This window comes from Motacilla alba, chromosome 1 (genome assembly GCF_015832195.1).
Source record: "Motacilla alba alba isolate MOTALB_02 chromosome 1, Motacilla_alba_V1.0_pri, whole genome shotgun sequence".
In the NCBI taxonomy this organism is placed as follows: domain Eukaryota; kingdom Metazoa; phylum Chordata; class Aves; order Passeriformes; family Motacillidae; genus Motacilla; species Motacilla alba.
The window spans coordinates 13,500,373-13,514,700 of NC_052016.1; the positions used below are offsets into that span (position 1 = coordinate 13,500,373).

At 50.2% G+C, this 14,328-nt stretch overlaps 1 protein-coding gene across 2 annotated transcripts in view; it reads left to right on the forward strand.

The window, feature by feature from the left end:
* The first annotated feature begins 1,723 nt into the window (after positions 1–1,723).
* The window catches only part of BCL9 (BCL9 transcription coactivator), a 61,572-nt gene continuing 48,967 nt past the window's right edge, over positions 1,724–14,328 (forward strand). For both annotated transcript variants that reach the window (XM_038135955.1, XM_038135921.1), the window contains exon 1: positions 1,724–2,692. The gene's annotated coding sequence lies outside the window, so the exon portion shown is untranslated. The remainder of the gene's footprint in view (positions 2,693–14,328) is intronic.

The following is a 14,328-nucleotide window of genomic DNA, read 5'->3' on the forward strand; positions in this document are numbered from 1 at the left end:
CTTCTAACTTTCTACCTCATGTCTGTTTAACAAAAAATTCCTAAGTAGGAGCTGGGCAAAGGGACCCACGTTTTTCTTCGTACATGGAGTGCCACGAGATCAATGAGATTAAACATGTGCTTACATGCTGTCCTGAACTGCGGCCATGAGGAGAGCAATGGGAAAGTAAACAGAAGGGAAACGTTATGGAAATGAAGGAAGAGGGAAAATCCACCCTGCCAAGAGCAGCAGCTCTCAGCAGTTACTAGAAGATAGGGCCTCACCTAGAGCTAATTAGGCATTAGGAAGTCCAGGGACTGGAAAGAAAGACCAAGTAATCTGCATCAAGGTTCAAAAGCGACTCAAAAGAGTGAGATTTGGAGCAGTGGAGAAAGGCTATCCACTGGGTGAAAACATTCCCAGAGAAGGTAAACTCAGCTTGTTTCACCCCATTAGCAGAATGTGGATACTTGAAATGATCAGGTTTCAACCTGTGACAATACAGGGAGGCTTTTTTCCCCGTAAAGACTCCAAAACCTGGAGATGAATGTCAGGCTCTGCAGAACCCTGTGCACCAGCAGGCACAGCTGCTGCCCTGTGTCCTGCTGTGGAGACTGGGAGATGAAGCTGGGCATGATGACTACTCTGTCCATACTCTGGCTTTGCTTCCAACAGGCTGAGAGTGGCAGTCATTCTCTCTGGAGGACCAGCTCCCAGCACCTGCCAAGGTGAGGGTGCTTGAGCAGCCTGTTTGGGGCTGACACCTTGGCCAGGGCTTTGGTGTGAGTGCACCCTACCAACTCTCAGGTGCCTGACTGCAACTGGTTCATTTGGTTTTCCTACAGGTCAAATTCCAGACTCTGCATTCTTCCACCTTTTTATATTCTTCACATAGCCTTCAAACCTTTCACCCAGATATCTTGGAGCTATCCTGCTCTTCCAGCTGGGAAATTTGTAGGTGTGTCTCTGATTTTCCAGCCTTCTCTTCTGGCTTTGCTCTTCCCCTTCGCCTTTCTCCTCAGTCAACCTTGGCTTTAGTTTTCCTTCACCACTTGACCTGGTTGTAGTCCTCCTTCACCACTTGACCTCTGTTTCTCTTTCCAGGGAACAACCTCATCTGCATCTGCCCTAGTATCCAAGCTACAAATTAGACCTGGTTAAAGTTTCTTTCAGCAAAACTGTGACTTAAATAAAACTTTTCTGAGTTTTGGGGGAATTGTAGGAGCTCTGTTTTTGGGAAGTGGCTTTTCTGTTGAGCACTTGAGTTCAAAAATTCTCCCTCCTGTCATAGGTTCAGAAGATGACCTTGAGGAGGTCACACCATCTGCCCAAATGTTTTACCACTTGTTAAATTTAGATAAAAATACTTGTCTGGGTTAGTAAAATATCTTTGAGATCATTGGACAACAAAAGCTATCCAACTGGTGATTATTATGATTATTATAATTACTTTTATTAAATGTAACCAGCTGATTCTTGTGCAACACTTTTCTGGGCTCCACCAGACCTTTACTGGTGAGACTCAGAGGAAAAAAAAAAATCTTTTGTTATCCCTGGACAGGGATGTGTTTTTTGAGATTGAGTTTTGTGGTTTTGTTACGAAACTTATGACAGTCGGTCATGTGGTTTGCTTTCTGGGCTGACTGAACCCTGCTGAACCCGTACGCAAGGCAGCAGAGTTTAATGATTCACAGGGGCTATGTTTTGGGTTGGCTTTTGCTGGATGGAGGCCGTGCAAACCCGCATGGCCAGAGAACCCTCTCGGTTGAAGCTGCTGAAAAAACTTAGCTCAAATCTCTGCAAGCCGGGACCCAACATGGCCCCGTTTTTGGGCCAGGCCTTTTTTGGGTGTCTTGGGTTCTAAGAGCTGGCCGTGCCTTGTGAGACCTGGACTTTCTCCCTGAACAACTGGGCTCTCCCTCAGTTTACAGTAATGGGCGGCTGTAAAAATTTTTGGGAGTCCACGAGGGCTTGTTTTTTTGTGATTTCTCCCTTGCCTTTTCCCCTTGCCTTCCACCACCGCGCTGCTGCGGGATGAAATTGACCCCGAGGCCCTTGGCGTTGGGTCTCCACCGTTTGGAGAGCCCGGTTATGTGCACGACCTTGGAAGGGGGGAAGCGGGGCGAATTGCTGGCCGGCTCCTCGGCAGCTCTTCGAGGAGCCGGAGCGCTGGGAGCCATGGTTCGTGGCGGCGCGGCCGAGGGTGGGACGCGGCGGACCTGTGCTCTTTACTCGGAGGGTTTAGCGCTGCCTTCGCTGCCGGAGGGAGCCTGGAATGCCCCGATCCCTCCCGGCCAGGGGGAAAAGCGGGCTCCTGCCATGTTCGCGGGGAGGCGGCGGGCGCCCTTCTCCCTGCCCCGCGCTGTCACCGGAGTTGGAGTTCGCATGGAGGAGGCCGGCGGAGGAGGAGGAGGAGGAGGGAGGCGGGAGGAGGAGGAGGAGGGAGGGGGCCGCCTTGTTTGTGGCTTGTCAGCAGCCGCTGGAGACAAGCCTCCATGTGTGAAAGCCGCTTGGCATGAATGCCTGGGCCGTACCAAGCGCCGCGGCGCCCGCGGGGGGAGGCGGCCCCGCCGCCCCGCCGCCCCGCGCAGACAAAAGGCCCGGCACGGCTTCCCCGTGAGTTGCCCCGATGCTGCCGTAGCGCCCGCCCGGCGCAGCGCCCGCTCCCCGCCGCCCCCGCCATGCCGCCCCGCGCCCTGGCCGCCTGAGACAGGTAAGCGCCGGCCGCGGGCGGGGGTTCCGAGCCGGCGCCGCCGCCCCCGGGGCCGCTCCCCGCCCGCCGCCGCTCCCCCGGCGGCGCGGAGCGGCTGCGAGCGCGGGGCGGCCGCGTGTGCCGCAGCCGGCCCCGGGCCGCTGCCCGGCGCCCCCGGCTCGGCGGAGGAAAGTTTTGCGGCGGCCGCGGCGCCGTGCCTCAGTTTCCCCCCCGGCTCGGTTTGCCCCCGCCGGCGGGGCGCGGAGAGGCACCGCGCCGGACGGGGGGATCCCGGGACAAAAAGCGCCTTCCACCTGTTGGCTTCTGTCCCGCCGGCTTTTATGGGGGCGGCGAGGCGAGGAAGGGCCGGGGGCAGAGCCCGGGGCGGCCGCCGGCCCCGCTGCCCCGCGCCGGGGAGAAGCCCCGCGGGGGAGGGTGGAAAGCCGGGGTCTTTTGTCAGCCCTCCATCCCGCTGCCTCCGGAGCCAGGCAGATCGCCGCGGGGATGGGAGATGTTTTTTCCCTCCTGGATGTCGGGAGATTAGACGAGATGTATTTACAGTTGCCGTTTATCAGCAAGTAAATATCGAGCTCGGCGTGAGAGCAGCAACGTGAAGCCTGCTTGCTTGCTCTCTTGCTGGAGGTTTTGTAGCTGTTACCCTACTGTTGGTGAGGTGATAATGTGCAAGAGCCAAAAAAAAAAAAAAAAAGGCAAAAGAAAAGCAAAGGGGAGAGAATTCCTTGCTCCTCACACCCGGGATTATCACAGTATCGGTACTGGCTTTGGTTAAATTTAAATTTGGAGGGATATTTCTTCCTTGTGGCATGAGACAGAGAAAGCCTCCTGAAATGCTAGGTGCATCCTCACGAGGTCTTTTAAGTTCGTCGTGTGCCATCGTTCCGGTTTCATTGATTCTAGTTGTTTTGTTAAAAAATAACCTACAAGATTCTGAGCTGCACAAATGTTCGTCATCCTAATGTCCTGGCACAACCTATGTGAGGCAGGAGCTGGAAGAGGGGGAGAGAGTGAGGATATGCTTTCCCAGTCAACGCTGGGAGGAGAGCATCATGTGTTGAAGAATATGAGCAGGAATGGGAGATGGGGGAGGGAGTCTAAATTGTCCTGAGACCCTATTCAATCCAGCAAGAAAGATGGAGGATCTTGCTGCTGCAAAAAAAATGTACGGCAGAAATCTCAGCCAGCTTCTCTCTGACTTGTTACCTCCCTTCAAAAAATAAATAAATAAGCAGGAAAAGAATCAAAGCAAAACCCTGTGATTTGCTGTAACGTTTTCCATGATACCTTTATCCCACATGCCTTACAGTCAGTCCAGTGATGGAGGTACGAGAGAAGCAGGGAGAGAGACTCTGAGGTTTATCATCACAGGAGGGGGAGAAGTATCAGATCATGTTTGAAAGGAGACTTGTCAGGCAATGAGGTAGGGAGGAAAAATGCCTGTTCTAGGCAGCTGGACCTGGAGAGAAAAAGGAGGCGGCTCCAGCACCTATGGTTCTTAAGCTGAGTGGAAAATCTGTGGAGAGGGGATGTAGACAGATGGGGGAGTGGGGAGGAAGGATGTCTAAGGAAGACCTTGGACTGTCTCCTTGGAGGGCTTTAAAAAGACGGGAAATTTTGACCTGAATCAGGGCACAGGCAAGGCTAAAGTGCAGCTAAGCTAAGTGTGATGTAGCAGGACTTTCCAGTATGGAAGAACACAGAGGTTGAGTTTTCTAACTTGGCAGAGTTTGGGGCATTTGGTGAGGGGAAGAGATTTTTGTAGCTGGAGTGATTGTGACTTGGGCAAGAATTACATTTGAGAGAATGAGGAGAGAGCATGTGGCTTGCCTTTTCCATAGGTGGCTTCTCTGGTAGAGGGGCCTTCTGTTGAAATATCTTTGTAAATTTCTGTTTATTTTGCTGGAATCTGACAGTAGCAAGGAGAAAGTCATCTGTCCCTTGTGAAGTGTGGGGATGAAATAAACCTTTATTGCTCTATCAATGTTTCCACGCACCCAGCACCTCCACACACATGGAAACAGCAAGTTTGTGCAAACACACCTGCTTGTGTCGCACATCCTTCCTCTTGAGGGGCAATGTGCACATGTCGTGAGCGTGGTTCCTGCACAGACATGGCCCAGCTCTCGTGTTTTCCTCAGTTTACAGGATAGCTTTTTCCCTCAGCCTGGTAGCAGTAGTATATGGCAGCCAACTTTGCCATAGCACCAACTACACGTGAGGTGGTTGAGACTTAAAACCAGTATGTGATGTGTTTTAGCTTTTCCATTCGTGGCAGCATTCCCATGATGGGACAGGGACATACCGCAGGTGTCTCGCATGCACAAATGAAATGTTACATGCATGCACATGCAGAGGACAGATCTCAGGTCAAATGTACCCCAGGTCACTCTCCTTGAGAAGAAGCTGAAGCAGCACCAGCTTGTGTCAGGCAGAGCTCACACGCTGCTCCCACACACGCAGATCGCATGCGTGCACGCTCCACCTTTCCTCTCCAGGATCACCTGTTTGAATTCCAGCTGGGCTGGCAGCACAGGGAAGTTTTGCACCAGGAGGATGGGGATTTGATGGCCTTTCTGTTCCAGCTTGGCGCTGGATGGGCTTGAGCCACAAAAGCTTAACAACAGGGAACACTAATGAGCCCCTGCTTGGCATGCTGAGAAGAAAGGCCAAGGGCTGAGTGGGCATAAAAACAGTGGCATGGAGCCCCTTGGCCAGAGTCTGAGCCTCGGCACGAAGGCTGGGGAGGGAGCAGAGTCTCTGGAGTCAGGAACAAGACGGCAGCGCTGCAGCAAAGGCAGGAGAGGAGACCATGTTGGGGGGAGGAGAGCAGGCTGCTGTTTCCACATCATCTGAAAACTCAACCTGCTGTCAGGACAGAAGGAAGGCTTGTGCATATTTTATGTCACTTTTCTCCTTCTAGGACAAGCTGCTGATCTGATCAGCTATGCACTTTAAAATCCTTGACGCGCCAATCAGCAAGTATGACTCGAGGCCAATAACCAGCCTTGGCCTCCTGCCTCCGCTCCTTTGTGGACATCCCATGCCGCCCTTCCCCGGAGAACGTGTGCACAATTAAACCCTGCACGGCGTTCCTCAACTGCGGCATGGGATGTGACGAGCTGCATGGAGACGGGGACAGAAAATGGCAACGTGTCAGGGCTGGGGGGGGGGGTGGAGGCGGGGAGGGGAGTTGGCCATTTCTTATGCTGTTTGCTGATGTCTGGAAGGAGACTAAATGGGTAAATCGGTTTTCCTTTGAACTGGTGGTGTGCTGTTCCAGTCAGCTGCTCTTGCTTCAGAGGTCTTCAGTGGCAGCTCAGGAGTTGGTGGGGCTGGCAGTAAACAAAATGTATTTCACTCCTTTAGCCTGAATTTTTGTTAGGGACTGTCAGACAAGAGATTTCTCCTCAGCAGTTAGTTATTCAGTGCTGCTTCTGCGTGGCAGAGCCACTTGAGCTAGTGGGGCACCACTGGTGCTCCCTGCCCTATGCTTAAGGGTGCAGGCAGCCCAGGCACCGTAGTTTTGACAGGTCTCTAGCACACAAACATGTAACTCTTGTGTCCCATAAGCCAACTCCCTGCCCTAAACACCATCTTGGGACACGTGGGGAAGCAAATATTTTTTTCTATGTGATGGAGGGTTGTGACCCTAACTGAGGCCCTGCTTTATCCTTCACGTGTCCCGTGTGAGAAATGGCCATCGGATGTGGAGGTCTCACAGAACTTGAGGTCCTGGCACTGATCTGATGGGCAGCCTGTGGCAAATTGCCTTAAAGCTGGTGTGGAGCTTCCTGCTGCAGTCTGTGAGATGGGGTGATGCTTGCCCAGCACCCCAAAGGGCTGTGTGTGTGCGTGTGCAGACGCCAGGGCAGGCTTGCACACCAGCCCACGGACAAAGCGTGTGGTTTTACACCGAGCGTGACTCACACGACGGTGCTTCTGCTCGAAGTGTGCACACGCTCGACGCTCTGTCGGACTGTGAATTTTGTCCTTCCAGCAGAAAACAGCACAACTTGCCAGTGACATGGACTGGACATGTATTCCCATAACAACAATATTATAAACATATGGTAAACCTGGTGGAACAACTGCTGTCCGTGTCTCCACGAAAAACAAGGAGCCAGTTAACAGAATCTTGAGGCTGTCTGAGGCTTTATCTCTCCAGACTGTGATCTCATCAGCTTTCCCAAGCTAACCTCAACCTGGTCACTGCTTGGATTGTAAACTTGGGCTGGGTGGGGGGTGAGAGCAGTTAGCAGGAATGGCTATTTGTGATTCAGTCCACTTCCCTGTGACTCAGAACTGAACCATCCCTCAGTAGAGTATTTGGGGATAGTACTCTTCAGATGTTGAACATCAGTCTAGTTCTTAGAAGTTCTGCAGTACCCTGGCTTGTTTGCAACTGGATTTTTCTCAACATCTTTTGTGAAAACAAAACCCTAAAAACTACTTCTGACTATTAAAGACGCCATGGTAATTTTTGCCAAAAGAAGAAGGGGGAGTGGTCTTAGCCCTGGGCACTTTGCCAGATTCGAGCTCAGGAAATTGCAGTCTATCTAGGTAAAACTCCCTATAGTTTAAATGAAAAAAAGTATTCATCTCTTACTGTCTTAAAGGGTAAGCACTGTGTTCTCTGGAGCCTTAAACAGACAGTACATTCTGGCTGGAGAGGTGGTTACAGTTGCTTGCTGGGAGAAGAATTTTTTATGCAAAAACTGGGGCCTTTTTTGCATTTTTGGGATGCTTCTAATTGCAAAATGCTGTGTGCATTTTAGGTTATTGCAAAGCTTGAATGAATATGTGGCTCAACATACAAACGCAAGGAAATATGCTGGTGTGCTGTTTGCACGGGGAGCAGGCACAGCCAGCAAATACACATCTTTTCTGTGGCAGAAAAATAAGGACCAGTTTTTTAGTCTTGCGCGTGTGCATCTGGGGGCTGGATTTTGTATGTTTAGCAGCAATTGCTTTTGTAAGCTGCTGCTAGGGCACGTAACTGGCTGTGTGCAATTGCAGTAATGGAATGTGAAAATGCAACTACACACAGACCTGTAATCTTGCATGCAAAATACTGCTGGTCTAGTTCTCCAGGTATCAAAAAATGGTCTGAGATTGTACTTGTCTTTGCATTTAACTGTGTTCACCTGCATTTTTCAGGTGACAGCTGTGTGTATGGAGTGCTGAATGATTATCCTTTCTATTTTTGCTCCAAGAAGAAGGAAATTAAATCTTTTACTAGTGATCATGGCAGTGCACATGTCGTGATAAGTCCAGGATGGAGGTGGCTGGCGGGGTGCAATGAAAATTCCATAACGCTTTGAAATCCTGGGGAAATGCATGGGTGAAGGAGGGCAGAGTGACCTCCTCTTCCCCCTACAGATGAGGAGTATTGAACTGCTGTGTTTGTCAGTGCTGTCAGGATCTGACCTTACCTTCTGCCAAATCCAGTACTTTCAGGGCCCCCCAAAACAGAATGTGCATTAGGGCACAGGTGGATGCAAGGCTAAATATCCATGCTGGGAAGGGTGTCCTTGGATATTGCAGCCCAGGACTCCCAAAGTGTGAAGCAGATCTCCTCCTCCTCACTCAGTGATGTGTCTCAGCTCTGCCCCATCGAGATGCAGGCAGCTGTGGGGGGGGGGTGACACAGGAGAACAGCTCACTTTCTCTGCACTTCACTCTCCAGCTTCTCTGGTGACAGTGATAACAAAGGGCTGCTCAGCATTAGGTGATATGGATCTCTCTCAGCCCACTAAACTTGAGTCCTGCAGGCTTCTCACTAGCCCTCAGGGCTTGGGTGTCACTGTACCCTCCCAGCCTGGGGTGGCCTGGGACAGTACCCCTGGGGACTGACAGCTGAACTTTCTCCAGAAGTTCTGGAAGCATGGATTTCTCCTTACTGAAATGCGTGATTTTTATTTTGAGGTTATTTCTTGCCATCCTGGGTCCGTGACTGCAATCACTTCCATTTTGCATGCTGCTCTTTGTAATTGAATCTATCGATGTATATTTAATCCACTTGGCACTGTGGTTGGTAACTAGGCACTGCTTCCCAGCCTTCTGTCACTTGTTTTCACAATTACTGTCTGAAGTTGGGGTGGGTGCCTGTCACTCAGCTCTTTGCCCAATTGCTAGACTGCCTGGGAAGACCTGTGCTTGACAGTCAGGTCCACAGCTGGTACAGCTCCTGTCCTTCCATCTGGACTTCAGCCAGGTGTGTAGGACTTGGGTCATGGAAGCTAAGCCTGTTGGGTTTAATTCTTTTCTCTGCCACTGATTTGCTTTGTGTGATCACGGGCAAGTCCTTTAACCTCAGATGGCCTCCACTGGGTTATCTACTTCAAAAAGGTGTTGTAATGCTTAATTATTGCCAGCTCTTCAGAAACCCCTGGTGGGGAAAAAAAATACATTTTATTCAGAAATATCGCTGACCTCCCTGGCCTTTCTAAGCCACCTTGGTGGTGCTAGGAGATATTATTTTTCCAACCTCAATAATGTTTCTTCAATTTTTCATCTGTACATTCACCCACTCTCTCAGCTGCATGTAAAAATGCCAAGCTGTCTGAAGCCATGGAAATATTTTTATAAACTTGACAGCCACGGCAAACATTCCTCCTTGGCAATAAACAAACAAGGTACACAACCTGCCATTAACATCAATTTATAGCAGAGAGACCTTCGTCACTCATTGATGAGGGAATCCTAGACAATTCTTGTGCTAGCAAGCTATAAAGTAGTGTTGTCTGAGATTAGGAAAATGCTGGATCCCTTGGGTTCCAGTTGCTGGGAGTAACTGGGGAGCTCTGTTTGCCCAAGTGCATGCGGGAGTTCAAGCAGGCACCAGGTATTTGGTTTATTCAAGGCTCTTACAAACTATGTTTGGCTCGGGTGTACGTGTGCTTGGGAGCTTGGTGTCTGTTTGTAGGCAAAAAAAAGGCTGTTTTCCATAGTGGCAGCTGAAACACAAAGCTGATACAAATTAAACTGGATAAATTTTAGACACTTTAAAAAAAACCTGCAAACAAAAGACATCAGTCAGTGTAGCGGGAGCAGAGCCCTCATCATGCAGCCTCCTGTGCACCCTCCTTCCATTTTCCTTGCAGCTGGCTGTGGGCTGGGAGGGTTGGCAAGTACCTGAACCCACACTGTAGCATCTCCCTGTGGGCAGTTCCCCACGTAAGCACTTGGACAGTGCTCATTTTGGTGTGTTCTAGGTTAATTTATCCTGAATACATCTAAACATAGATCTTCAGAGACCTTGGTGGTGCTGGCAAAAAAAAAAAAAAAGGCAGGTACCCCTCTTTTTCTCTCATTACTTTGGGTTATCTCTTACTTTTTTAGCAGGCTCTCTTCCTGCCATCTTTGAGTAGTGGATTCTCTGTGGTGTGCTCAAGAGAAGAAAGTCTAGACTGTTCTTCACCTGTGTCTTTGATGGAAGACTTAAAGTAGGGAGCCAGGCTTCTTTCTACCACCTCACTCATTCACTGCCTCTCTGTCTCTGTGCCATAGTTCCTCCCTTCTTCAAATGAGGATGACAAGTCTTCACTCTGCTTCCACAGAACCTTTGAAAACTAAGGAGAAAAACATGCAGGGCATTTGTCTTCCCTCTCCAGGAAATCATAAATCCCTCCCCTCTCCCCTCACCCCTCTCCCTTCTCCTCTCTACCTTTATTCCTCTCTCCTCTCCTCTCCTCTTTCCCCTTTTCCTCTCATTTTAAGAGTTATTATTATATTCTGTCCCTTTAGGTCTCCTCTACTTCCACCGCTCTTGCAATCTGTCTTTCTCTGCTGTTTCCATATCCCCTTCTATTTGCAGCTCTCTTCCTTCTGTTCATGTCATTTTCTTCTCTCACCCTGTATCTTCTACCCTCCCCCACTATTCATGCGCCGCACACTCCTATCGCTTCCCTCTGGTTTATCCTCCAAATTCCTCCCTTATGTGTGTCTCCACCGCGGACCCCTTTTTGTTGCTGCGTGTCCCTGCGGCCTGGCTGTCTGGGAGCTGCTGGCAGGGCTGGCTGACCAGGCCTGAGGGAGAAGGACAGGGTGTGGGATCAGCTGGACAGCCCCCTGCTGCAGCCCTGGCCAGCCAAGCAGGGTGGGGGTTGCCCTCTGAGGGAGCAAGGTGAGATTCCCTCCATGTGTGTGCTGCTGGCTCTGGATGGAGCTGCCTCGAGTCCCGTTCTGAGCTGCAGCACAGTTGTCACTTTAATGTCTGAGCACTTTGTTTCTGCCTGGAAGCTTGATGAAGTCTGTAGTCTAAAATGTTGTCTCCTGACACCTCCTTGGACATGACCTTGTGACTTTCTGTGGTCCCATTGTCCTATTCCCATTCCCCTGACTTCCCCCTGGCCCTAGACACTCTGTTCTGAAAACATGGTTGTGTTGTGCCTGGCTGCCTGTTGACATCTCTGGTTGTTGAGAGGATGACTGTCCCCTGTTGACATCTCTGGTTGTTGAGAGGATGACTGTCCCATGTGTCACTTCCAGCTGAATTCAGGGCCCTATGCTCTGCCAGGGAAAGCCATGATGGAAGAAGGAGAGGATGAGCACCAAAGGTCTGGGAAGCCCTGTGCATCTTGATGGAGAGTTGCATTGAGCCCACAAGCCAGTGCCCAGCAGGTCATAACTGTGCTATGTTCCTGGGAGACCTGTGCTTAGTGTCCTGCTGTTGTAACAGGACAGGAACAACAGGGTCACTGCCTTAGGGAGAACCCCTCTCCCATCTGCCTGAGAGAGCTACCTGATCTCAGGAGGAGGCTATCCCACTGTCTGATGTGGGATAGAGTTTCCTCCAAGTCAGCCAGGGTGGTTGTGGTGTGTTTAACCACCTCTCTTCAGGGACAGGATTTTGGCTGCAAGGATCAAGTCCAGAGGCAGCAATTTAAAAATGGTGGGTTCTTTATATCATGGACTCTGTTTTTTTTCCCACATAGGGGACATAGGGCATGTAGAAGTCTCTTTCTCAGGGCAGGGGAAGAGGTGGCTGCATCTAGGCTGATGGGAGAGACAGCCAAATCAGGGCTCGTGAGGTGTTCCTGACAGCAAGGCACAAAGAAGTCAAGGAGATGGCCACATGCTGAAGTTCATCCAGTGTCCTACAGAACAGGGCATGGTGACTTTCTAGCCCCCAGTGGAGTTTAGCTCTACTCCTGGGTAGCACATTTCCCCCTGCCAAGTGTCACTCAGTCCCAGACTCATTAAAGTCATGACCCTCAGTTCCTCTGACCAGACAGTTCCTGATTTCTCCCTTCTGTCTCTGCAGCACTCCGACCCTTCCTTAGTGTACTGGATGATCTCCCTTGTGCTTCATGTGAGGTGCTGTGCACCTTTTCCCGTTTTTCCCACAGCCGTTTTTCTCCCTCTCCATACCTGCTTCACCTGTTTTACCTGCTTTTTCCCTCCTGCTCTGCCTCTGGGCTAGGTCTCTCTCCAGACTCTGTCTAAAACCCTCTGCCTCATTTGCCTTCCCATCTGGCTTCCTTGTCTCCCTGGTCATGCCCTGAGCTGTCAGAAGCCAGGGGAGGAGGACCATTGCAAGAGCAGGGCACAGACTGGAGGGTGTGAGGGAGAGCAGAACAGGAAGGCAGATTCCTAAACCAGGGTCCATCATTTGCTGGTCTCTGGCCTCTCCCAGGTATGTGCTCTTAGCTACATGGCAGAAGTCCCCTTTTCCCAGAAGTGTGATTTTCCCATTGCTTCTACTTCACTATTGGCAAGCTACTGAAAGGTTAATGAAGTCATTCACTGCAAAAGGAAAAAGCACATCTTCCCATGTTTTGCATAAATTAATCTTGGAGATTATGGAGCAGCCGGTGCACAGGGCACAGGATATGCAGCTATGTCCTTGAATCTTGTCACCCAAAATGCAGCTCTGGGAGTATCACATAGGTGATACTGTGCTCTCCAGTCCTTGATAATCAGCTGAGGCTTAAATGTAGGTAAAAAGCTGTGGCCTCCTCAGTCATCTTTATTCATGTTTCATTGTGTGTAACAGAGACTGGGGAGGAGGTACCCAGGAATGCCCACAAGCCCTTCCTCCCATTGCGGTGGATCCTTGTTTCCCACAGATCCTCTTTAGAAAATGCCCTGTATCAGGTTTCATTCCCTTTGGATTTTTTTTTTTTTTTCTGCCTGAGAAGTATGCAGAAAATCATTCAATTGGTTCTGAACCACATGAGTGGTAGCAGGAACCAACCCCAGAAGATAAGTGTTCTGACCTTTACCATGCTCAGATAACTGAAAATAATAACAAATAAATACATCTTGTTTCTAAACCTCTGACTTAGGTATGTGTCCCTGCCTTACTCAGTGAGAGCCTGAGCTCCTGGGAGGGCTGAGGTTATGAACCTGGTAGCTGCCTGCAGTAAGCAGCAGCTCCTTTGCTTTCCTTTTGTAAAAGGAGCTGGAACCAGTCCAGATATTCAGGATGTGAGGGGACAGGGCCAGCATCTCCACACTCCTGCCATCTTGCTGCTGGGACCCTGCATGTTTTCCCATGGCTAGTGTGCTGGGAGAATGAGAATTTGTTTATTTCTTGCCTGTGTGTGTTTCTTTGTGCTTTTTGCCTCTTGTTTTCAAATATAGGGTTGACCATTTAGGGCCATGCAGGGCTGGCTACCAGCTCTGCGCGTATGCAGACCCTGGATAAGATTATGGGATTTGCTCTGAAAAAAAAAAAAAAAGTGCTAAAACCTCCAAATCAGTGAGTGTTAGAAAAAAAGGGAACCTGTCTAGAAGGAGGACATGCTGAACTGTTACTTGCAGTGAGCTCCCCAGGTCTGGGTCTTAGGTCACTGACTCAGACTTCCATCATCTCCGCAGATGCCCCTGGGGAGGTCCATCCGAGACAGTCTCTCTCTGCAGGCTGCTGGTGACAGTAAATATTTGTACACTGCATGCTGAAGTGCTGATATGGGGCTGGAGTCCCATCGTGCAGTGTGCTGCCCAGACCCTGGAAAGAGACAGTGCCTGTCCTGAAGGATTTACTGCAACCCCAAATTAGAGCTGGAAAACAGGCTTTTTGTGCCTACAAACAGACAGCAGGCACCAAATTCATGGTGCTTTCTGTCGTGGCTGTGGCTTGATGTTCCTTTAGCAGGATATTGCTTCCCTTGCCTCCTCTGTGACATGGGGAGATTGTTTGCTTGGTTTCTGCCATCCAAACCACCAGCGACTGCAGAGATGCCTGTATGCAGACCATGGGGAGGATGTTGAGAGGTTTCTGGCACTCAGTCAGTGTAAAGCACCTTATTTATTAGAGTCTAATGCCCGTTTGGGATATACTTCTGATCTAAAGCTCCTGAATTCCTCCCTTTTAACGCTAAAGAAGCCATTCAGAGGCCCCCTGGGCCCAATGTGTGCTTCTGCTGAAGACTGCCCTGATCATATATCTACCACTGTCTTGCCCAGACTTTGGGTTCAGTGATTTTGTTTTCATTAGAAGATCTCCTCCAACTCACCTCTTCCTTCAGGGGTTCCAGCAGATACCCAAATAAATATGATATTCAGTGGGCTGTGCACATGTTTCCATACGCTACTGCAGTGTATGGAAATGTGCATTTTCAACATGCAACCTGAGACGTGCCTGGATGTTTGCATTTGTGTTGTGTAGACGCTTGCATTCATGTCTGCCAGTG